Genomic DNA, 26,603 nt, shown 5'->3' on the forward strand with positions numbered 1-26,603 from the left:
TATTGTAATGGTCAAAGTCTATTGAAAAACCCTGATGGATGATCATATGCTCAAGTTTAGATTCGCTACTCTTCGGCGACATGCAAACCTGAAATCCCTGTTACATTTGCAAACTTAAGACCAAAGCGTTCACAGGTTCAATGCCTTTTTCAAGGTAGGAGAAATTTATACTTTCCTTACATTAATGCACACAGTAGTAGTGTATTACTGAGGTTCTTGAAAAGTAAATGATAGCAACAAAGCACTCGGGAAATTAGGGCCAAACATAAGGCCTCACTTAACCCACACTCAAGCTGCTTTCTCTGTCTCACTCACGATACAATCTCGACTCATTACTCACAATAGTCCAGAGTCCCCAGATGATCAGTAAATTCAGACCTCACTTGCATACCAGTCACTAGCAGAAATTAGTAACTCAGGAGTGCGAACTAGATACTGCATCGATGCTGAATGCTTCGCAACACCAAGTAACATCACTTACAAAAGCTCCCCTCCCCCGCCTGCCTTCCCTGCAGGGTACCTTGCCACCCTGATGCACAATTGGAAGATATTGAGAGTTCTGAGGAGGGATTAACTTACTTTCTTTAGCTGCGCCTACAACTTTGCAATGGCATATCCAAATTTTAACTCTGTGTGCCCTGTCTTGCATGACAAACAGCAACAGCACTGAAAATTAGCATGTTCCAACAAAATGTGGCCCAAACTGTGTCCCCAGTGCACTGGAAGATAACGTTCTTACTTACTATTTATTCTGCTATTCTTACATCCGCTGACTTTTCTAAAATCGATTTATTACAGAGTTATGACACTGTTAACAGTCGGTATCAGTGGATATCTCACAATATCTAACAACTATCCTGAATATAACAAGGCCAACTTTATTCCACTTTATGCTGCCCTCACAAGTGCCTCACATTTTCAGAGCAGTCTGGCACAGAACAAAGCTTATTTCTACTCTTCCGATCATCTTCAAACCATCTAAAGACATGGCAGTGACAAACTGATTTCGGATCCCCATCACCCAGGACATGCCCTCTTCTCACCATTATCATTGGGAAGGAGGTACAGAAGCCTGAAGGCACAAACTCAGCGATTCAGGAACAGCTTCTTCCTCTCTGCCATCCGATTCCTAAATGGACATTTTATTATGCCACTTTTTTATTATTTCTGTTTTTTCACTATTTTTTAATTTAACTATTTAATATTCATATATATACATACTGTGATTGATTTTAAAAACATTACCATGCATTGCATTGTACTGCTGCTGCTAAATTAAGAAATTTCACAACATATGCCGATGATATTAAATCTGACTCTGATTCTGAGAGTACAATTTTACACTGCTTTTGAATATGGAAGCTCGGGTAACATTTACTGCAGTGGAAAATCACTGCAGGAGGCTCTAAATTCGGAAAAAAAATAATAAAGATTTAACAGTCATAAATCTCATGCAACATAAGAAATTTAAGTTTTTTTCCATCAATATTTGGATAGCATACAAAGGAAAAGCTCACTCTTTTTAAGCTGTGAAGGCCACCTATATTAATACAATTACTTCAGACTCAATTTCAATTCAGGAAATGAAAATATCCAAAAAGTTACAATAAAGTAATTCTCAACCTTCTGCCCTACTTCCAAAATAAAGTCACCTAAATTAATACCATGCATTGCCTTTCTTGGAGCTACAATACAGTCATCTTATCCCAACCAAAACCCCCAGATGAAAAGATGAATTGTACACAGAAAGGGGGCAGACTGGATTTCCACAGTACTGCTGAGCTAAGGAAAGGTATTTTAGGAAAACGACAACACACATGGGGAGAAAAACTCAATCTCATCGTTTTTCTTCCCTATTCTGTTTTTTTTTTGTTTGCTTCTTTTAGTCTTTTCTCGATCTGCCTCGATTATTTTAAGCTCCTCTTGTCTTTAAGTGCCTTCTGATTAATGAAGTCTTAAGTTTTCTGAAATAAATCTGTCCTGCACTGGATCAATTATGATAGAGTATGGCCTCGATCAAGTTATTCATTACCACGATCTTCATAACCATGGGCGAGTTTCACCAGAAAGGGCAATTTTTTTTTGCTGCAATGAACTTCTGTCAGTTACAAAAACGGAAACAGATCCGTTTCGTGTCGTAAACGAGCTCCGTTAAACAGGTTAAACTACCTGTTGTTTCGCAAACACTGAACTGTGAGCAAGCAATGCGTTGACCCAACGAGGACCATTCACACAAACGTCGCCTCGTTCCTAAAGTTCCATTCGTCCTCCTGAAGCTACTTTGCAACGACCTGGTCTCGGCTTTTCTTTCCCAAATTCCAAAAACGACTGGAAATCTCACTAATCTATTTTACTATATCATTTTATGCTCAAAGAACCCGAGTTGCAAAACATAGATCCGCTCCCTCACCTTGAGAAAGACTATATGCTTTTATGCATAGATACACAGACACGTTATAGAAACATGATTTGTTTACTTGTATTCAACCTTTTTTTTCCACGGGACACCAAATTATTTGCTTATGATCCGGTGTTTCGCCTAATTAATAATTCTACTTTTATAGGCTGGGATGATAAGGGATTTACATTGCGAGTGTTTTTTTTTATTTAATCTGTTCGGCATGAATCGGGAGAAACTGGGTCGTAGAAATCTCGCCTGCTTGAAAGTCCAGGAAATACAAATGAAATAGGGTTTAATAAGAGAGTTAGAAAAGAACGGCAACTGCTGTCCGAATGATACTGGCTGCCTCAGGGAAGGTCCCGGGAAGGGGGGACTGTGTGACGGTTCATAAGGATAAAAATAAAGCATTAAGGAACGGTGTCTCCATCTTAAGGCGCTAAAGAATAAGAGAGGAGTCCACGCCTTGATTACAACTACAGGATGGACAGTGGAAACATTAAGTCCAGTGTTTCCGACATAGTCAAAATGAACAATATTTCCCTCTCGCACATTAAAGTTAATAACCGACTGTGATGACATTATAGAGATGTGCACCGCGTGTGACAATGCTGAAAGACTGAAGTTTTCGGACGTCTGGACTATGTCCCGATTCGGCTGCAAACCGGCCTTGCCTCCTCAGAGATCCCACAAAGTGCAGAGGGACGCGTGAGGGATAAGCGCCCAGTAGTTCGAAGTCTGGAAGGGCGCGTTGCAAACTTCTGCCGGAGAGTGGAAGCAGGAGTGAAGAAAAAATTCCTCGACTCCGCACGGATGCCACAACTCTTTATCTGCAGCGGTAGGCAAAAGTTGGAAGAGCTCTTCCTGGTCAGTTCCGGGAGATGGGCAAACAGTCAAAAGCATCACACTGATATCTGCCGCTCTGTTTGTCCCTCCAACCTCCACCACCCGCAAAACACTTTACACTCTCCCTACCTAATAGTAAAACGACCCGATTCACCATTCAAAACAAGCCGATTGCTTCTTCAGAGAACAGACGCTTTGCACAGCTCGACTGAAAGCAAGTTAATGAATCACAAATAGTGTTCAGGTAGGTGGTATAACATGTGTCTGAGAGAATGAATCGCAACTTCCGGAAACAACTGGTCAGAGAAACAACACAAATAAAACTCAATAACATCCTCCAGCCGGGGGAGGGGAGGGGAGGGGAGGGGGTGCAATCTGAAGCACTACCTTATTCTTCCACCCACTTCACTGTCAACAACTCTGCTTTATTCAACTCTACTTTTTAATCGGTGTTCGGGTGAGCCCACACAGAGAGCCACAAGACAGAGGGGAAAAAAATAACAGTTGACAAAACGATTTCAAGTAGCAACTTCCAACATCAACAGAAAACATTGTTTCTTATTCCAGCCTTGTACTGTTAAAGAAATCCTTCTGTCTAGTGTACGCAGAAGTAATAAACAGTTTCATTGAAGAATGTTCGCATACACATGTAAACTAAACAAAAACGTATACATACCGGTCGTTTTTTTGTCTGTGGTACGCAGGTGAAGGGAGCACACACAGTTAGTCTCAACAAATGCAGAGTGAAAGAGAAAGAGAGATGGGGGAGCGGACCAGGACCGCGCTGTGCTTGAACAGCTCAGTGTAGTGTGTGAATGGAGCAGGCAGCGACTGCTGATCCTTGTGTAGTTAACTGACAGGCACACATGCCAGTGCGCCGCCACACAGGACCTGACCCAGCAGCTGGGGCGAGCGGGCTTCCTCCTCCCACACACACACACACACACACAGCGAAAAAAATACCCGGCAGATCAACCGATCACTGTTGGGGGAGGGGGTGTCCTAGAAGGACACCCTTCTTTTGGCGGGCTGGCGGATGGAGTGGGGTGGCGGGGGGGGGGGGAATGCTTTGGGATGAAGGTAGGCGGGAGTGGTTGTGCTTTGTCGGTGGTGCTGGCGTTTGCTTGTGATCCACACACACACACACCCCAGTCTAGCGAGGCTGCTGCAGAGAGCGCCCGTCCTCCCTCACTGTGTCCAATCAGTGCATGAACGATTCAATGATTTAAGGGGTCAGCCATAAATAAACCTGGTGGTGAATTATGCCTCGCTTCTTGCTTTCCGAAACTGCCATGCGATGGGACGCAGCTAATTACTACCACCAACAACACGACATGGTAGTTTGAGGTTGTACTGCACCGCGCTCTCGTTAACCTTTGTGCGTCAGCTCTAAGTACCCGCCATAGGTCCCCTAAACCTCTTGTGTTTTCTATTAGTGTTATGTTTGAGGTTGTCTGAGAGGACGAAATGTTCTTTTATGTGGCTTTGCTGAGGTTCTCGTGATTAGGATCTGTTCACACTTTCCACTTTCAACATTAAAAATATTATCCCCTCTATCGACCAACCCCCAACCGTCTAACGTTTGGAGGTAAGTGTTCAGTGGAATGTGTGTATAACCCTGTCCTGACTAAATGCACAATCTTTATTCCGCTTTAGGGAAGCTCTGTGTCAAGGAACAGCACATTATTTTGTTTGTTTGCATATGGAGATTGTTTGTTGAAAAAAGCTAGACGACTTATCGAACAGAAGTTCGGATACCATGTACCAACTTGTAAACTGGGTAGCAATCGTGTTAATTATTCATAGGCTGCCACCAGGAATGAAAATGGCAGTGGACGTTACTGGGTTTGTTTTCTTTGAAAAGCCATGGTTGCGAGTAAAGAGAGTATTTTTAGAAGGAAGACCTCATATTTGGTCTACATCACGCGTCCTCCCAGTCGCATGGAATGTAGTTAACTCCCAATATTCCCAAACAACTCGGATAACTTCGCAGGTTCCAGCAACAGACTCTCCGGAGACAATCAACGTAATAACGTGATAAGTAAATTATTCATTGTATCCTTTGATCTGGCAAAAAACGCACGCAATCTCTTTTCTTCTTGAAAATTATATAAACAGTGTGTATTTAGGCGATTTTTGAGTACGGGAAGGGGATACGTGAATGTACAGCAGGGACTCGTTCGCACTTTTCTCCCAGTCGGACTTTCTTCCGTCACTGATCGAACTCTTATTTTGCTGAACAGCGGGAGGACGGAAGAGCCGACCTGGAGGCGACTGATACTTTTCTCCCTGTGCACCGCTTCTCTCCTTCCCTTCCCTGGTCTTTGCTCAGGAGTTCAGTGAGCAGGATGTCCGAGGGAGACAAAAAAAATCACAAAAGGGAAATTAAATGTACTTCCCTTCCCGAAAAGGATAATGTAAGGTGCTTCAACCCAAAATGGACGTACGTGGATTGTATATGTGGATGTATTGTATACAAGAACCTCCCAAAGTACATCTACTTAGGCAAGATTCAGTTCATTTATTTCTAAAAATGCGACATCGAAACAAATCCAACACACTTGCTTTAGTTTATAATATTTTGAGGTAGATTTCTGATAAACTCCTGGTACTGTGTAAAAAAAAAGTGAATGGAATTTAATGAGGCTCCATTAAATCCATGGTTTTGTTTCGCGAGTAAACTCCCATTGGCGGCCCATTTTTTTGAAGTTCAGCCGCAACTTGAATGCGCCAGATAACGTAGAAGTAGGTCATTTCCACGCGTCCAGAGCATTGTCTTGAAACAAGCGTGGAGGTTTCTTGATGTGTAACACAGAGCCCTGAATACCACATTTAGATCCTTACACTCAATTTTGTGCCAGGATAGTTGAAGTTTGTATTCAGCTGTTGTCAATCTGCAGTTGCTCAGTTGGGGCTTCTCGGATACAACGGAGGATTCCGAACGCAAATAATTTTTCACTTTAGATTCCATGGAGGTTCCACACATGGGTGACAGGACAAGACATCCCAACCAAATTCCCTGGTGTTTAGAAGAACCTTACTTAGCAGCAAGAGGCGACTCCACGGTGTAGATGTTGAAAACAGAACAATGAAAAAACTCAAAGCAACACACACAAAATGCTGGAGGAACTCAGCAGGCCAGGCAGCATCTATGGAAAAGAGTAAACTCCCCCGCTCCCGGTTTCACCTATCACCTACCACCTTGTATTTCATCCTCCCCTCTCTCCACCTTCCTTCTCTGACTTTTTTTCTCGGCCTGATGAAGGGTCTTGGCCTGAAAGGTGGACTGTTCCCTCTTTTCCATAGATGCTGCTTGGCTTGCTAAGTTCCTCCAGTATTTTGTGTGTGTTGCTCTGGATTTTCCAGCATCTGTAAATTTTCTCATGTAAATAAAATAACTCCACATGGATAGGGCTACAATCATCACTACATTCACATCACCTAGTTTCACTTTATATACATACAATCAGTCTATGTATTTATCAACTATTTGCATATTGTGTTTGATATGATTGTGTTCATACACAGTGATGTGTATGTTATTGTGTTCTTTACGCTTAGTGTAATCTTTACACAGCTTTGCATCCGGCCTAACCATCATTTCATTCTCCATTACACTAGTGTACTGAAGAATGCCAATAGACAATGTTGAACCTAGAATGGCAGAATCAAGTTTATTATCACCGGCATGTCATGTAAAACTGGTTAACTTAGCAGCAGCAGTTCAATGTGATGCATAATCTAGCAAAGGAAAAAAATTAATAAAATAAAAACAATAATCATCATAATAAATAAACAAGTAAATCAATTATGTATATTGAATCGATTTTTAAAAATGTGCAAAAACAGAATACTGTATATTAAAAAAAAGTGAGGTAGTGTCCAAAAATTCAATGTCAATTTAGGAATCAGATGGCAGAGGGGAAGGAGCTGTTCCTAAATCTCTGAGTGTGTGCCTTCAGGCTTCTGTACCTCCTACCTGATGGTAACAGTGACAAAAGGGCACACCCTGGGTGCTGGAGGACCTTAATAATGGACACTGCCTTTCTGAAACACTGCTCCCTAAAGATGTCTTGGGTACTTTGTAGGCTAGTACCCAAGATGAAGCTGACTAGATTTAAAACCTTCTGCAGCTTCTTTCGTTCCTGTGCAGCAGCCACTCCATACCAGACAGTGATGCAGCCTGTCAGAATGCTCTCCATGGTAGAACTATTGAAGTTTTTGAGTGTATTTGTTGACATGCCAAATCTCTTCAAACTCCTAATAAAGTATAGCCGCTGTCCTGCCTTCTTTATAACTACATTGATATGTGGGTCCAGGCTAGATCCTCAGAGATCTTGACACCCAGGAATGTTGAAAAGGTGTTGACTTGCTCCTTTGTTCACCTACAAATTTTCTGATGATACAACCATTGTTGGTAGAATTTCAGGTGGTGACGAGAGGGTGTACAGGAGTGAGATATGCCAACTAGTGGAATGGTGCCGCAGCAACAACCGGCACTCAACATCAGTAAGACGAAAGAGCTGGTTGTGGACTTCAGGAAGGGTAAGATGAAGTAACACATACCAATCCTCATGGAGGGATCAGAAGTAGAGGGAGTGAGCAGCTTCAAGTTCCTAGGTGTCAAGATCTCTGAGGATTTACCCTGGTCCCAACATATCGATGTAGTTATAAAGAAGGTGAGACAGCAGCTATTCTTTATTAGAAGTTTGAAGCGATTTGGCATGTCAACAAATACACCAAAAAGCTTCTATAGTTGTACCATGGAGAGCATTCTGACAGGCTGCATCACTGTCTGGTATGGAGGGGCTACTGCACAGGACTGAAAGAAGTTGCAGAAGGTTGTAAATCTAGTCAGCTCCATCTTGGGTACTAGCCTATAAATTACCCAGGACATCTTTAGGAAGTGGTGTCTCAGAAGGGCAGCGTCCATTACTAAAGACCTCCAGCACCCAGGGCATGCACTTTTCTCACTGTTACCATCAGGTAGGAGATACAGAAGCCCGAAGGCACACTCTCAGCGATTTAGGAACAGCTCCTTCCCCTCTGCCATCCGATTCCTAAATGGACATTGAAACTTTGGGCACTACCTCACTTTTTTTTAATGTACAGTATTTCTGTTTTGGCACATTTTTAAAAATAATCTATCCAATACAGGTATACGTAATTGATTTACTTGTTTATTATGTTTTATTTTATTTATTATTATTATTTCTCTCTCTCTGCTAGATTGCATATTGCATTGAACTGCTGCTGCTAAGTTAACAAATTTCACGTCACATGCCGGTGATAATAAACCTGATTCTGATTCCTCCATAAATGCTCTTTGCCCCATTGAAGTCTTCCAACATACTATTAAAGCTTCAATGAGCTCTCTCCTCATCCTTCTAATTTCCAACGAGTACAGTCCCAGAGCTACCAAACGTTCCTCGTATGATAACCCTTTCAATTCCATAATCATCCTTGTGAACCTCCTCTGCACCCACTCCAATGCCAGCAAATCTTTCCTTAGATGGGGAGCCCAGAATTGTTCACAATAATCAAGATGAGGCCTCACCAGTAACCCTTCCAGATTCTAGTAGGTTTTGTGTCTTCCAATGTTTTTTTGCTGTTAGGAGTGCCACAAACCATGGAGACATAATTGCATGATAAGGGGCTGTTCATTTAAAAGTGAGGGTCACAGAAATATCTTCTCTCAGAGATTGGTGGTTATCCAGAGGATCATTACTGCAGAAAGTAGTGGAGGCTGGATAATTAGAAATACTTAAAGTGGAGTTAGATAAATATCTGACAGGTCAAGGAAATTATGGCTGTAGGGCAATGAACTAGAACAAGAAATGAGTTCAGTATTGATCCTCCATGATCATGTTGAATGGCGGGACAAGCTTGAGGGGCCTGGCAGCCAATTCTTTCTCCTATTTACTTGTGTTCTTATTTTTTCTAAGATGAGAAAACTATATGCTGCACATAGTTTGACATTGTCATGCAGTTAATTTTCAAGACACAGAATCTGAGAGTTCTCTTGGCATAGCCTATTTTGTGCTCTTTTTCACAACTCTTTCCAGTCTACGAGAACAACAGAACATGGCAAAGGACAGCGCTACAACCTAACAAGGGTGGAGGGGCAGTGGTCCAAAGGCACCGGTGGGAGGAACTGCACAAACTTTTCAAAGGTGAACTTCAGTTTAAAATAAATACATTGAGGATTCGGCCTATGAGAGGAAGACTTTCACAGTTGAAAGAACATTATAGTGTGACTTTAAAATTGTTATTCATTGCTCAGACTATGGGCATTACTGGCAAGACTAGTATTCATTGCCCTTCCTTGAAAGGGAAATAGTCCTTGAAAAAGTACTGGTGTGCTGACTTCCCAAACTTCTGCAGTCACTCTTGTAAAGCGAATCCCATAGAGCTGTTGGGGAGTGCTGATGATGAAAGAATAAGATATTATCTAAATTGAGATGTTCCAGGGTGCACCTTTAGTCTCTTGTGAGCCTAGAATTATCAGGGTAATTGAAATTTTTTAAGTGAGACGCAGTCAAGATGTAAAGCATACAGGGTATAATATCCTAATATTCCATTCAGAAGAACCATGTGCAGCCAGTTCATAACAGACCTGACAATGGAAAGGGGACAGAGTGCAATTAAGGATATGGTTCTGGGGTTCCCATCCTTTTTTATGCCATGGACCAATACCATTAAGGAAGGGATCCATGGACCCCAGGTTGGTAACCCAAGATTTAGCTGAAGAATCAAGGCATGTCTTAGGTCATATAAGAGGTACAACGCTAAAGCTCTAACAATATGACATTAAGTGAATGGGGTGGGGCATTCCAGTCGACATGGAAGCCATGTAACCTGAGTTGTGGCAAGAAATAGGTCTCAAGTGTCGGGCTTGTCTGCTGCTGCAGACCAGGTGAGAGACAAGGAAGTGCTACAGTGTGGTTGAGCTCGGCTGGGGCCTGGCCTCTCCTGATGGTGCTGCCCTCCCATGTTTGAGCTATGGAATGACAGGCTGGATTGCATGCACCTATACACTGCCGGGAGACTTACCACCAATTGTTGCACATTGTTGCTCAGGGTCTTGGACTCTATATGTTTTTTTTTCAAGTAAATATGCTTCTTTGCTGGATATTTTGAATTTTGTTACTTGCTATTTTTGAATGTTTGTTTGCTATTTTGAATGCTTTGCACCTCGGCCCCAGAGGAAGGCTGTCTCGTTCAGCTGTTTCTGTGGAGGGTCTGAATGATAAATAAATTTGATTTGATTTGAAATACTGTAAGAGAGGAAGTATTCAGGAGTTTAGCATAGTTGAAAATGTGCAAATCACTCGGCCAAGATGAAATACCAGGTAGTCAAAAGAAGGAATGGATGAAATTGCAGAAGCTTTGCGTGTTATTTTTTCCATCCTTCTGAGTTAAGGATTAGTGCCAGAGCATTGGAAGGCAGCTAATATTCTACTGCTATTTGAAATTGGAGGAAGGGTTAAATTGAGTAATTACAAGTTAGTTAGTTTAACTTTATTGATGGGCATGTTTATTTGATTCAAATCAAAAGGGACAGAATAAACCTTCATTCTGATTAATCAAGAACAGCCAACATGGATTTGTAAAGAGAAAAATTATGTCTGACTAACTTGACTAAGATTTTGAGGAGGTAACAAAGAGGGTCAATGAGGGCAGTGTTCAGTTTAAGCTGGTGTGGGTGAATCTCAGTGACGTCTGGCTGGTGGCTAATGAAACAAAAAAAATTTGTTAATCACTATTTTCCTGGTAAACGATCATCGTAAACAATAGCATGTAACTTGCCTTAGGATTTGGAGGCAATGCGATGTGGTAAAACTGAGGGTGAAGCGAGGCAGTGGGCCCATCGCTAAGAGCAAGGAAGACCTGAGGTTCAATCGATTTAAAGTGCTGGCCGAATTGGAAAGGTTCAGTACATGCCAAATCGAGGCAGTAGGAAGCGACTGAACCCGATGTTTGGATGATTTAAGTGCCAGGTCAAATTGAAAAGGTCAGGGTGTCAGGGCCAGGTTGGGTCAGTTTGCTGTTCCACTCTGTGTTGAACTAAGGGTCTATGGATAGGACTGTTTTTGTGGACTTTAGTTCAGAACCCTATTTGCTTGCTATTGTTGATTTGTTTTTTTCCCCTCTGTATTTTAAGTGTTTGAAGGTCTTTTTTAAATGTTTTTTTGTTGTTGTTTTGTTTTGTGGCTGCTTGTAATGAGATGAATCTCAAGGTTGTATAATATATACATACTTTGATAATAAATGTACCTTGAACTTTGAACTTCTGTAACTCTTTTCACAGGGTCTTGAATTGGAGGCTGTTTTGAAGGATGTAAAACCTCACACAAATATCCAAGGTAGAGTAGCAAATTGAATCCAAGGTCTGTGCAGCGGCAGGAACCAAGGGAAAATGTTTTCCAAATATTTTGAGTCGGTAGGTTTCCAAAGGGTTTGGTACTTGCTTTGTTGGTTTTTGCAATAACTTAAATGTAGAGGACATTATAACAAAGATTGCAGATGACCCAGCAATTGACCATGACAGAGAGGAAGAAATGCTTGAGCAGAGAAAGATATAAACAGTCCGCTCAGCTGGGTGGAAAAGTGGCAAATAGAACTTCATGCAGAGAAGAATGAAATAATACATTTAGGGAGATGGGAAACGGGGATGGCGCAGTGGCAAAACTTAGAGTTAGTCTTCCTTCAGTTAGTCCTGACGAAGGGCCTCGGCCTGAAATGTCGACTGTACCTCTTCCTGGAGATGCTGCCTGGCCTGCTGCATTCACCAGCAACTATGATGTGTGTTGCTTGATTTCCCAGCATCTGCAGAATTCCTGTTGTTTGCCCCTTTAAATAATGTTTCAGAGCGAGAACGGATGTTACACTTCCAACTGTAACAAACAGCCTCCTGGAAATAACTCATCTGCTGGAGCAGCATCTGTTGGAGGAAAGGAATTGTCGGCATTTCGGGATAAAACCCTGCAGCAGGGTTTCAACCTAAAACACAAACAATTCTTTTCCTCCAATAGATACAACTCAAACTGTTCAGTTCTTCCAGCAGACTATTAGGTGCTCCAGATTCCTGCATCTGTGATCTCTTGTCTCTCTGTTACACCTTCACGTGTCTGCCTGCACATTCAGCTCATTTATCTCATGAACTACAGTTCTTACATTAATAAGACCATCAGATAGGAGCAGAATTAGGCAATTTGACCCATTGAGTCTGCTCTACCATGGCTGATTTGTTATCCCTCTCAACCCCATTCACCTGCCTTCTCCACGTAACCTTTAATGCCTATACTAATCAAGAACCTATCAAACTTCACTTTAAACATACTTAATGACTAGGCTTCCACAGCCATCTGTGCAATGAATTCCACAGATTCACCACACCATGGCCAAGGAAATTCCTCCATATCTCTGTTCAATAGGAATTCCCTTGTGATGGTTGAAGCCTGCCAAAAAGTCAAAAAGTTTATATTCTACACTTCTGTTGTTCTGCCATCCAACCCCACTCACTAATTTTCAGCCTTCTTATTCCAGATTTGATTTTTCTTTCTTGAACATCTGCTCATAATATTGCCATTGCACTGCTGGAAGAGCAAGCATCAGAAAAGAAAAGGCACAGAAATGGCTTCAGACTGAGAAGAGGCTGTCAGTACTATGACCTGCCCCTCTGAAATAGGCATACACACAGTGGCCCCTCTGTACACTTGCTCATTAATGCAAATATATAATCAGTTAATCATGTGGCAGTAACTCAATGCATAAAAGCTTTCAGACATGGTCAAGCAGTTCAATTGTTGTTCAGACCACCAAACATCAGAATGGGGAAAAATATGATCTAAGTCACTTTGACCGTGAACGATTATTGGTGGTTTAAGCATCTCAGAAACCGCTAATCTCCTGGGATTTTCACATGCTGCAGTCTCTAGAGTTTACAGAGCATGCTGCAAAACAACATCCTGCGAGCCATTGTTCTGCCTTGTTAGGGAGAGAGATCAGAGGAGAGTGGCCAGAGTGGTTCACACTGACAGGAAGGCAACAGTAACCTGAATATCCTCATATGATATCAGTGGTGTGTAGAAGAGCATCACTGAATGCACAACACGTCAAATGATACTCTATAGTGGCAGAAGACCAAACTGCATTCCACTCCTGTGCCTAATAAAGTAGCCACTGAGTGTATGCTCAGTCATTAAAATTATTAAGAAACTGAACAGAAAAGTTAAAACAAACTCAAATTTCTCTAACTTGAAACAGAGTTTTGACCAAAAACTTTAACATTCCTTTTCTCCCACCGATGCTACTTGACCCTCTGAGTTCTTCCAGCAGATTGGTTTGATGTACCATAAGAACTTCTATAATATATCGCTGGATTTCCAGTACACAGAAGTACGAGGGGTGATTGATAAGTTTGTGACTCCTTCTACCGTAGGTCACAAACTTATCAATCACCCCTTGTAAAGGAGAACAAAGTAATTGTTATTCTGGATCTGATGCAGCACAAAAAAAAACACTATAAGAACACAATAATAATAATAATAATACAACACAATTACTATAAACATGTAAGGTACACCGATTGATTTTTGTCCATAACGTTTCACTGGGCAGAGGAGTGACTGATAGGAAATGATAAAGTAATAGTGGTTGGGAGTGTGGAGAGATGGGTTAGTGGGTGCAGATGTTGATCAGCCTTACTGCTTAGGGAGAGTAACTCTTTATGAGTCTTATTTCTATTATAGTCCAAAGATATTGTGAGGAATAGAGGAGCAGATTTATAGGGAAAGGTCACTGGGCCCATGAAGATGCATATATCAGGAAGTTTTTCATTTACTACAGCTCTGCATTCAGGACTATCAACCCCTCAAATCTAATCAGTCAGCTAGATTCTCGATTTCCTCACTTGCAGCCACCAATCAGTTCAGATTAGCAACAATATCTCCTCCACAATCGCCATCAGTGCTGGTGCACCTCAAGGCTGTGTGCGACGTCCCCTGCTCTACTTGCTTTACACTTATAACTCTGAGGCTAAGCACAGCTCCAATGCCATATTTAAGTTTGCTGATGACATCACCATGTGGGCCAAGTCAAGGGTGGTGAGGAATCAGCATATAAGAGAGAGACTGAAAATCTGGCTGAATGGTGCCACAACAACAACTTCTCCCTCAATGTCAGCAAAATCACAGAGCTGATTATTGGCTCATGGAGGAAACCAGAGATCCATGAGCCTTTTCCATCAGGGCATCAGAGATGGCGAGAATCAGCAACTTTAAATTCCTCTGTATTATCATTTCAGAGGATCTCTCCTGGGTCCAACATGTAAATGACATTACTAAGAAAAGATGGCAGCGCGTCTACATTCTACAGCCATGGATTTTGTAGGAAAATCCTACAAAAGGTAGTAGATTCAGCCCGGTACATCACAGATAAAGCCCACCCAACCCTTGAGCATATCTACATAAAATGTTGCCATCGTTAAGAAGCATCCAGCATCACAGATCCTCACCATGCAGGCCATGTTCTTTTCTCACTTCTGCCATCAGGTAGAAGGTGCAAGTGCTTCAGGAGTTGCACTACCAGATTCAAGAACAGTTACTACCTCTCAACCATCAGGCTCTTAAACAAAGGAGGTTAACTCCACTCATTCTATTTCTGATGTACCCTCAACCAGTGATCTCACTTTAAGGACTCTTTATCTTGTTATTTATTTATATTTGCATTTGCGCAGTTTGTTGTTCATTGATTCTGCTTACAGTTACTGTTCTATAGATTTACTGAGTATGCCTGTAGGAAAAAGAATCTCAGGGCTGATTGCGGTGACATGTATGTGCTCTGATAATAAATTTTACTTTGAACTTACAAGTTTGCGAAAACGGTATGTCATCTAAAACTTTGGTAAACTTCAATAGATGCACGGTGGAGAGTATACTAACTTGTTACATCATGTCCTGGTATGGAAACATCAATGCTCTTGAATAGAAAAGAACTATAAAAGGTAGTGGATACAGCCCAGTCCACCACAGGTAAAGCCTTCCCCAACATGGAGCACACATGCAAGGAGCACTATCGCAGGAGAGCAGCATCCATCATCAAGGACCCCCACCATCCAGGCTATGCTCTCTTCTAACTGCTGCCATCAGGAAGAAGATATAGGAATGTTCAGTCCCACACCACTAGGTTCAGGAACAGTTAGTACACTTCACCCATAACCAGAGGGGATATCTTGAACCAGAGGGGATAACTTCCATCATCCCAACACTGAACTGATTCCACAACCTATAGACTCACTTTCAAGGACTCTACAACTCGTGCTCTCAATATTTATTGCTTATTTATTATTATTTTTTTTCTTTTTGTATTTGTCCCTTGATTGTTTATCTGGCTCTGTCACGTGCAGTATGTCATTGATTCTATTGTGTTTCTTTCTACTTACTGTGAATGCCCGCAAGAAAATGTATCTCAGGGTACAAACGTTTGTAGTATATGCTGACATCTATGTACCTGGATAATAAATTTTATTTAAATTTTGAACTTTGAGGATGAATAGGTTAGGACTTTATTTCCTAGCGCATAGGAGAATGAGGGGAGATTTGATAGAGATGTACAAAATTATGAGGGGTATACAGTAGATAGGGTAAATACAAGTAGACTTTTCTCTTTTCAAATCTTTTTATTATATTATTCAAAAATAACACGAGTACAGTGAAGTAAGCAATACTTACAATGTCTCATGAAAAAAAAACATTATTTTTAAAGATTGAAAAATTTTGGTGATAATAAAAAAACCCTACTAAGCTGAAAAAGTGGGAAAAAACCCCATTAGGTGTACAACCCTGGAGCCATGCGTTATACAAAAGGCTTCTAAAGATAAACATCAAACCGCCAGCAAGAAAAAAAATGTACCAAAAATTTACAATTAGACTTTCTACAAGCAGGTGTTTTTCCATTGAGTTTGGGTGAGGCTAGAACTAGGGGTCATGGGTAAAGAGCAAAAGGTGAAATATTTAAGCGGAACTTGAAGGAGGAATTCTTCACTGAGAGGTTGGCAAGAGTGAGGAATGAGCTTTCAGTGGAAGCAGTGGATATGGGTTTGATTTCAACATTTAAGAGAAGTTTGGATAAGTACATGGATGGGAGGGGTAGAGGGTAATAGTCCACGTACATGTTGATGGGACTAGTTCAGTGCCGGCTGACTGGGCCAGAGGGCTTGTTTCTGTGGTGTAGTGCTCTATTAGCCTAGATTCTCTGACTATGACTCCAGCAACATTCATTTAGCCAGCTGCCTGACATAATCCAGAAATTGAATGGAGGCCATTTTGCAAGTCAACATGACATTTGAATGAATTGAAGGGAGATGAGGGTGAAAGAAAGCATTGGATCTTTTTTGTTTTAACCTCCCAGAATGAGGAGTTTCGGCTTCAACTATTTTTCCCAGTGATTCATTCCTGTTAATGATCACACACCCCCCCGCCCCATGTAAAGGAATGCTTCCTGAAATCTTGAGTAATGAAGCCATTCCAGAGCCCTTAAGTCGTGACCTCTTTTCATTGTGAAACAATGCTCCAAATTTGCTTTCTGTGTCCTGTTACATGAAGATTGGAGTAGAACTTCGCTCAATTGGAATTCTTGTAGAATCATTTGTAGATTCATGATCTGAATTCATGAAGTGAATGGATGAATTACTTCAGTTCTTGCCATCTAGGAAGGTGACTCAAAGGGCTTTTTGTCTAAGTGTTTGTGAAATTATGTCACTGGCCTTTTAAAAAAAAGCCATCCTAATTTGCACTGGGAACTCTGTACACAAGCAAATCCAAAGCAGGCACAAAGCTGGCATAAGTTTAACGAGAGTATGTAAAACCACTGTCCTGGTCAGAAGCCAAGGTGAAAATACACCCTGCTGACTGTGCGTTTCAAACAGGTAGAATCTGTGGGAGCTTAGGCTGATACAGAGAGAATCTTTGATGTAAACGATGTTTCTCTGAGTACCAGGGGAAACACTGATGTAATGCCAAACCAGAGCCATCTGTACCTGCCGGCCTGTTTAGATTTAAAGAGCAGATTATTAAGAAGTTTCTGCCAAGACTGATTTCTGTCAAGGGCAGCTTCCTCTGAAAGCCATCCTGTAACAGTGTGATACTGCCCAAAGGACTGTAGCATATGCTTTCACCACCCCTTCTTTCCAAAGTGTTCTTTTTCATAGTTGAAGTGTATAAAATCCCAAGTTGTAAGGAAGCTAGGATGAGATCTCTGATGCTCCAGTGACATTAACTGCGTTTTCATTTTTCTCCCCCCTCTCACATTAACCTGAGAACCTTGACTTTCTCAGCAGACTATAACTGATTACCCATGTGTGAGTCTTGATCGTCAGCTTCAACCTGTTTCTTTGACAAGAGGAAGAGGAATCACAGCAGAGCTTGATATTTTCTGTACTCCACCCGCTTGTGATAACAGCCAGCTGTGCAGTGGGCAATATTAATCAGAGATGTCACAGCAAAATACAAATGCAGCCTATACAACAAAACCAGTGAAAAGATTTATCACAAACCATTTTGATTTTTCAATGTACATTTTTAATCTTTAAAAAGTCCTTAGTAGATTTCTGCAGATGCTGGTATCTGAAGCAAACGACAAAATGCTGGAAGAACTCAACGGGTCAAGCAGCATCTGTGGAAGTACAAAGGCAAGAAAATCTACAGATGCTGAAAATCCAAGCAAAGCGCACAAAATGTTGGAGGAACTCCGCAGGCCAGGCAGCATCTATGGAAAAGTGTAAAAAGTCAATGTTTCAGGCCGAGACCCTTCATCAGGACTGGGAAAAAAAGATGAGAAGTTAAGCAAGAATATTGTCTGGCCTGCTGAATTCCTCTAGGATTTTGTATGTGCTGTTTTTGAAGATAAATGGACAGTCAACATTTTGGGTTGAGACCCTTCATCTGAATTGGTCCATGCAGTTCTGCATTACAAATCCAACTCAGTGGTTGTAAAGTACAGCTATTTCCTTTCAACCATTCACTTCTCAGACCAACTGGCACAACACTAATCACTGCACTAAACTCTGAACACTTGCAACAGCCAGTGGAATAGTTTCAAGCTTCTGTCAAAGCGTAATGACCATGTGAATTAAAACTTCATACCAGGATCTGACTGCATAGAGTTGTTTAACTTTCTGGTGTTGTACTGAGGGTGTGCTGTATTGTTTAAGATGCAGACTTTTGGATCAAATATTACAGCACCTTTGAACAGCCACTCTCACTAAAATAAATCAGGGTAGTTTTGAGAATGCCAAAGGAAAACCAGATTCAGTTACAATTACACTTGAGAAAATCTTGCCGTGTGTAAAGCAAATCTATAACATTTCAGATGTACTCACGGTGTGTGATGTGTCTTGAATTGTTTCTGAAAGGTAATGATAAAGGACTGTACAAATGCATTTATTCATCACACTGACCAAAGGTTTCCTTGTGCAACATTCAAAGAACCATAAAAACCTGCCATCGCTGCATCTTTGAGTCGTTGTGTTTTGTTCTACTTTTGTCTGTAAGTCTGCACATTTTTCATCCTCAAGAATCTACTCAACTCCCTTTCAAAATTATTCATGAAATCAGCTTCCAAGTACAACGTTCCAGATCCTAACAATAGCCTGTGAGATAAAAGCCCTCCTCGACTCTCCTCAATACATTGCCAATAATTTAAAATCTATCATATCTAGGTATTGATCCAGAGGGAGTATTTTTTCTCCATCAGAATCTATCATCAGCTTGAATAGTAGGAAGCCATTTTGTAACATTCCTGTTCCAAGGCAAGGTGTCCCAAACTTTTCAATGTGCATTGCAGATTTACAATGAGTATTTTAGAGTTTGTTATAATAATGTTGTGCCACTAAATTTCTAAAATAGATTTTATGTGCAGTTGACAAATTGGCCAGATATATTTGCCAGTCAGTTCTGTCTACATCACGGATCTGTGATGGGATTAGTTCCTCCGTGGTCCTCATGACCTGCTACAGCCAACAAGTGAGAAGCATTTCTGATTCAGAAACATCAAATAGACATAGCTTTGTGTTGTTGTCTTTGACTGAGATTGAAACAAACCACAACATAATGATGAGCTGTCTGCTGACACTGAACAGTTAACCTCAATACCCAAGCTTTCACCATGAGCTTCAGACCACAACACCAGGCATCATATCAGAGGGATCTTTAGTCTATAGGATGCTTTCAGCAATCCATACTAAAACAAATATCATCTACTGCTGGAAGGTCATCACCATGGTGAAGGACGTACTTTGGACTAACCTAAAATTGTTGATTTTCTAGTGTAGTGTGTCTGTAAATTAATGTTACCCACTGGCACATTCCACGGTGCAGGAGTACGCACGCCAATCAGGCAGGAGCTGGAGAAAGGGTGTGGCTGTTTGAGGGTAAATTCACATCAGACACGTAGGAGTCTAGTCTAGTGTTCAGGTCCAGCAAGTTGTTGTGAGGATGAAAGATAAGGTGACAATATTCAAGAACCTTGGATGACAAGAGATACTGAAAGTTCAGTCAAAAAGAGAAAAAAGAAGTATATGTCACCCTTAAGAGCATGAAATCAGACAAGACCTTTAAGGAATGAAAATAAAGTATGAAAGAACTTAAAACGAAATTAAGGGGGCTAAAATGGTCCAAGAGATATACTTAGCAAGTAAAATGAAGGAGAATAGCTTATATTGGGAGTAAGAGGGTAACTTAGAAAGGGTAGTTGACTCAAGAAAAAAAAAGAGAAGTTTCATGTCTAGAGCCCGAGGAAGAGGGTGAGATACTAACTGAGTGCTTAGTGTCACCAAGGAGAATGATGTGGATGATAGTGAGATTAGGGAAGAGTATGATGGTATTCTAGAGCACATTGATATAAAAAAAGGAGGTGGTGTTGGATGTCTCAAAGATAACAAAGGTGGATAAGTTTCCAGAACTCAATGGGATCCAGGCTATTGAGAGAACTAAGGGAAGTAATTGCTGTGGCCTCGCCAGAGATCTTTTTATCCTTCTTAGACAGGGGCATGGTGTCAGAAGTCTGGAAAACAGCAATGTTGTTCCATTGTTTAAGAAGGCAACAGAGATAATTCAGAAAAATCTAGGTGGGTAAGCCTTATGTGAATGGTAGGGAGACCACTATCCTTAGGGACAAGATTTATTGCATTTGGAGAAGCATGAACTTATAAACAATTGTTAGCTTGACTTTGAAGGAGGCTTTATCTGACAAATTTGAATATGTATTTATGAGGACACGATAAAGATAGATGATGAGGGAAGGACAGTGAATGTTTTCTACATAGACTTTAGCAATGTTTTTCATGGCAGGCTCATTCAAAAGATTAAATAACATGGGATCCATGGAATACCAGAGGGTAAACTGGATCCATTACTGGCTTGGGCAAAGAAGACAGAGAGTGATGGCAGAGCGGTGCTTTTCAGATTGAAAGTCTGTGACCAATGGTGTTCCACAAAAATCAGCACTGGGACATCTGTTGTTTCTAGTATGTATTAATAGGTTGGATGAAAATGTGTAGGTGGTCGCATGAGTTTGTAGAAACATGAAAATAGGTGGGGTTATGGAAGGTTGTTGAAGTTATACAGTTGTATACAGATTAGTTAGAAATTTAGGTGGAAAAATGACAGAAGGAGTTTAATCCAGATAAGTGCTCATCATGTTCTTCAACTAATGTGAATAACTTCACTCACCTCAACACGGAACTGATTCCACACCCTATGGACTCACTTTCAAGGACTTTACCAATTACGTTCTCAATATTTATTACTTTTTTATTTATTATGATCTTGTTATTTTTCTTTTTGTATTTGTACAACTTGCTGTCTTTTGAACATTGGCTCATAGTCTGTCTTTGTTGTGTGCGTTTTTTCATTGATACTCTTGTGTTTGCATTTACTGGGAAGGCCCTCAAGAAAATGAATCTCAGGATAGTATGTGGTGACAAATTTGTACTCTAACTTTTGAACTTTTAAGTGAGCGTTGTTTTATTTTGGGAGGTCAAATGCAAGAGGAGATTACATAGTAAATGACAGGATGCTTAGGAGCATGAATGTAAATAGGGATAGAGTCATAGAACACTACTACACAGAAACAGGCCCCTTGGCCCATCTAGTCCATGCCAATCCATTAATCTGCTGATCTCATTCACATGTACCTGGACCATAGCTTTCCATACCCCTCCCATCCATGTACCTATCCAAACTTCTCTTAAATGTTGAAATTGAGCTCACATCCAGCCCTTGCATTGCAGCTTGTTCCCATTCCTCTGAGTGAGGAACTCCCCCCTCATGTTCTCCTTAAACATTTCAACTTTCACCCCTACCCATGACATCTGTCCCTTGGAGGGTCAGACACCCTGAGCCAATAGACCGGTCCTGGACTTATTTCCTGGCATAATTTACATATTATTATTTAATTATTTATAGTTTTATATTGCTATATCTATACTCTATTCTTGGTTGGTGCAACTGTAACAAAACCCGATTTCCCTTGGGATCAATAAAGTATGACTATGACTATGACTAATTCTAGTCTCACCCAACCTCAGAAAACACCTGCTTGCCTTTACCCTATCTATCATTTTGCGCCACACATTTTCATGGAGCTGAGAATAGCTAGTATTCACTGGTTTTTAGCTGACTGATAGGGAAGTTTAAAATTTGGTTGCACTGTTATCTGTACTTCAGGAGAACAGCACCAGACTTTGCAGTATATAAACTGGTGATTCCACTTCCTTGGTCTCAAATAGAAGTTTTGTTGTACAGCTCTGGAATTGGTGAGGATAAGGAAACTACTTTTCACAAAAAAATGACATGCTGGCACTTCACAAAGCCAATCCAATTTTACAGATTTTTTTAAAAACTCCAAATTGATATGTTTATATAAAAAAACACAACATTAAGTTTTATTAACTAAATCTCATTTTTTTGTGCAACATACACGAAATTCTGGAGGAACGCAGTAAATTAGGCGTCATGTATGAAGGGAAATTGGCAGTTGATATAACAGGCCATGACCCTTCCATTTCAGAACATGTTGGCAGAAAGCTATCAATGTAGCTGGATTTTGACTTATGTAAGAATTTTGGAAATCTTGGCCCCAATTCTAAAGTATGGTTTTCGTGCAACAGTGGGGCATCTTTGATGATATATGAAAACTTATATCTCACTTTCGAAGGAGTGCAATGTAACCCAAAGTTCATGTTATTCCACAGATGATGCTCATATCTCTTTACCACAATTAAACATAGCAATTAATATTAAAAACCTAAATTCTGAGAATTAGGCAGTGGGAAGTTTTATTACCACCTCCCTGCTACCATCTTTCATAAAATGCTGACCGCTCAGAATCAGAATCAGGTTTAATCTCTCCAGCATATTTTATGAAATTTGTTATCTTTGCAGCAGCAGTAAAATGCAATACATGCCCTTTTCTCACTGTTGCCATCAGGTAGGATGTACAGAAGCCTGAAGGCACACACTCAGTGATTCAGGAACAGCTTCTTCCCCTCTGCCATCTGATTCATAAATGGACATTGAACCCGTGAGCACTACCTCACTTTTTTAATATATATTTCTGTTTTTGCATGATTTTTAATCTATTCAATATACATATACTGTCATTTATTTATATTTTTTTTCTTCTTCTATATTATTGAACTGCTGCTGCTAAGTTAACAAATTTCCTGACACATGCCCATGATAATAAACCTGATTCTGATAATAGAGAGAATAAAAATGTGAATTACAGTAAGAATATATATATTAAATATTTAAGTAAGTCGTGCAAAAATAGGAAATAAAAAAGTAGTGGGGTAGTGTTCATGGGTTCAATGTCCATTCAGAAATCAGATGGCAGAGGGGAAGAAGCTGTCCTGAATTGTTGAGTGGCTGCCTTTGAGCTCCTGTACCTCCTTCCTGATGATAACAATGAGAAGAGAGCATGTCCTGTGTGATGGATGCCGCTTTTCTGAATCACCGCTCCTTGAAGATGTCCTGGATACTACAGAGGCTAGTGCCTATGATGGAGCTGACTAATTTTACAACACTCCGCAACTTAGCTCGGTCTGCTACAGTAGCCCCCATACTAAACAGAGGTGCAGCCAGCTACAATGGTCTCCACAGTACATCTGTAGAAATTTGAGAGTGTTTTGGTGACATACCAAATCTCCTCAAACTCCTAATGAAACTTTGAAGTAATCCAAAACTTTGTTTCCTGACTTTCAAGGGGCCCATTCATTTATTATTTCAGTGTTGACTAATCTATGTTGGCATCCGGTTCAATTTTAGTTCTCATCTTTGTATTGCTGCCCTTCCATGACCTAGAGTTTCTTTCACTTTTCAGACACTTCCATACATACCACAAAGGCGAGTTGTACAGCATTGTAACTCTGGCCATTATGCATCAGTTCATCTGTTTGCTTACGGTGGCCTTGTCTTCAGCTTCCTCAGTTAAAGGTCATCTGTCTTGTCTTCCTCTTTGGCCTGGTTTGATGTCTTACTTAATTATTGTGAAAAGTCTTGGAATGTAACACTGTATTAAAGTTACTATACGAGGCAAGTTTTGTTTTACATCTGCTCTTCATGCCATGTCCTGTGAATATCACTGTCAGACACCATAAACATAATGGATGTTGATGACACTTAGTCAGGGAGTTGAGGAGGGTTTCTTTGAAACACAGTATATTGATGGGATCTTGAACTTTGTATCTGGCAGCTGATTCCTTGCGTAATTTTTGAGAGGGAGTTCGGCAGGTTCTTGCAGAAGAATAGATGGACTTTTGACCCAAAGCACAAAAACAAGCAGCTCTTTCAAAGACATGGCAAACACACATTTCTTTTCATTCTGTGAATGTAATATGAGGAAACTGTTGGACAACGTAATGAATAATTGTATTTTTACAGTCCTTTATCACTACCTTTCAGAAACAATTTAAGATACATCACACGTGAGTACACCTGAATTGTATGACCAATGTCAATTTGTTTTAGACACACACACACACACACACACACACACACACAAATACACATGGAGTTGTAATATATTGTGAAATTTGTAAACAAAACTGAGTTACAAACTACGACCACTCCTATTTGAGTTCTGACTCTACTGTCATGGTGACTGCACTGCAGGCATGTAACACGAACCAGCTGAATTTAATTTCTCCATGTGTCACACCCTGCACAGTCTGGTGCTTAACCACCATTGTTTTAGAGTCCTTGAGTAATCTTGTTGGAAAATACCATTCTGCATTGTGTAGGTTTTCATTGTGAAACAGTTGAACATATACTAAATACAGTGTGAAGTATATAAGGTTGAAAGAAATTAAATGTAGGCTTCATTACAATCTTTGGGGGTTGATAGTTTTCATTTAAAAACTTGTTAAATTATGGGAGTGACTTTAATTTAATTCACAGTATTGTCTTGCATTACTTGCAATCTATAGAGCTTTGTTGGGTAATTTAGTTTTCATTAGAAGGGAAGTAGTAAGGGATTCCCCCCCCCGCCCCCAAATTCTCCACACCACCCTCCAGTCCAGTTGGTGACGGTAATGTACCTTTAAGTTGAACTGCCAACCACCATAAATAGTCAGAACAAAAAGAGGAAGCCCTAGATTTCTCAACATGAAACTTGCGTTTCAATTCTAATAATCCACTGAATAAGATGCTGACTTGAGAGCTAGACTCATTTGCCTATGTCCCTCTGAACCAGAGGTTCCCAACCTTCGGTCCACAGACCCTTTGCTTAATATATAACCTTATAACAATTACAGCATGGAAACAGGCCATCTCGGCCCTTCTAGTCCGTGCAGAACTCTTACTCTCACTTAGTCCCACCGACCTGCATTCAGCCCATAACCCTCCATTCCTTTCCTGTCCATATATCTATCCAATTTAACTTTAAACGACAACATTGAACCTGTCTCAACCACTTCTGCTGGAAGCTCGTTCCACACAGCTACCACTCTCTTGAGTAAAGAAGTTCCCCCTCATGTTACCCCTAAACTTTTGCCCTTTAACTCTCAACTCATGTCCCCTTGTTTGAATCTCCCCCACTCTCAATGGAAAAAGCCTATCCATGTCAACTCTATCTATCCCCCTCATAATTTTAAATACCTCTATCAAGTCCCCCCTCAACCTTCTACCCTCCAAAGAATAAAGACCTAACTTGTTCAACCTTTCTCTGTAACTTAGGAGATGAAACCCAGGCAAATTTTAGTAAATCTCCTCTGTACTCTCTCAATTTTATTATCTTGCCTATAATTCGGTGACCAGGATGTACGCAATATAATTCGGTGACCAGAACTGTACACATAGTATTGGCCCATGGCATAAAAAAGGTTGGGAACCCCTATGAGCCTTTCCTATTCATGTACCTGTCCAAACGTTATATAACATTGTAATTGCACCCTCTTCTACCACCATTCCATTTTCCTACTACCCTCTATGTGGAAAATGTTGCTCCTCGGTTCACCTTTAAATCAATCCCCACTCAGCTTAAATATATACTCCCTGGTTTTATATTCCACTGCACTAGATAAAGGACTGTACCTATTCACCGCATCAGTGCCCCTCATGATTTTATATACATACCTTTACAAGGTTGTCCTCAGCCTCAACCTATCTACAGAACATAAAATGGTACAACACAGGAAAAGCCCCCAGCCTGCAATCTTGTGCTCGACTAATAAAGCTAATGGCTCAAATTCCTTCTGCCATGCACGTTTGTCTCACACACACACACGTACACATGCACACACAGTTGAGATGGTCCATATCCCTCCATTTTCGGCATGCTCACATGTCTAAAACACCTAGAGTCATGGAGTCAGAGAACACTACAGCACAGAAATAGGCCCTTCACCCAACTAATGCATGTTGAATTATTATGCTGCTTACTCCCGTTGACCTGCACCTGGACCTTAGCCCTCCATATCCCTCCTATCCATGTAGCTATCCAAATTTCTCTTAAATTTTGAAATCAAACCCACATCCACCAACACACACAAAATGCTGGAGGAACTCAGCAGGCCAGGTAGCATCCATGGACTGCCAAAGGGTTTTGGCCCAAAACGTCAACTGTAATCTTTAATATAGATGCTGCCTGGCCTGCTGAGTTCCTCCAGCATTCTGTGTGCGTTGCTCAGATTTCCAGCATCTGCAGATTTTCTCTTGTTTGTGCTTTGACCATATCCACCACTTCCACTGGCAGCTTGTTCAACACCATCACCCACCGGTGAGTTTAGTTTCCCCTAACTTTCCATTTAAGCATTTCGCTCTTTATACTTAATACATGACTTCTAGTTCTAGTCTCA

The 26,603-nt window shown here is 40.8% G+C and overlaps 1 protein-coding gene across 8 annotated transcripts in view; it reads right to left on the reverse strand.

Moving 5' to 3' along the window:
• Window positions 1-26,603, reverse strand: part of tenm3 (teneurin transmembrane protein 3) — a 2,629,382-nt gene that overhangs the window by 1,002,737 nt on the left and 1,600,042 nt on the right. The window contains exon 1 of one of the 8 annotated variants that reach the window (XM_063049435.1): window positions 3,921-4,058. The exons of the other annotated variants lie outside the window; for them this stretch is intronic. The gene's annotated coding sequence lies outside the window, so the exon portion shown is untranslated. Of the gene's footprint in view, window positions 1-3,920; window positions 4,059-26,603 lie in introns of those variants that run through there. 8 annotated transcript variants of the gene reach the window in all.

The sequence above is a fragment of the Mobula hypostoma genome, chromosome 5, assembly GCF_963921235.1.
Source record: "Mobula hypostoma chromosome 5, sMobHyp1.1, whole genome shotgun sequence".
Classification (NCBI taxonomy): Eukaryota; Metazoa; Chordata; class Chondrichthyes; order Myliobatiformes; family Myliobatidae; genus Mobula; species Mobula hypostoma.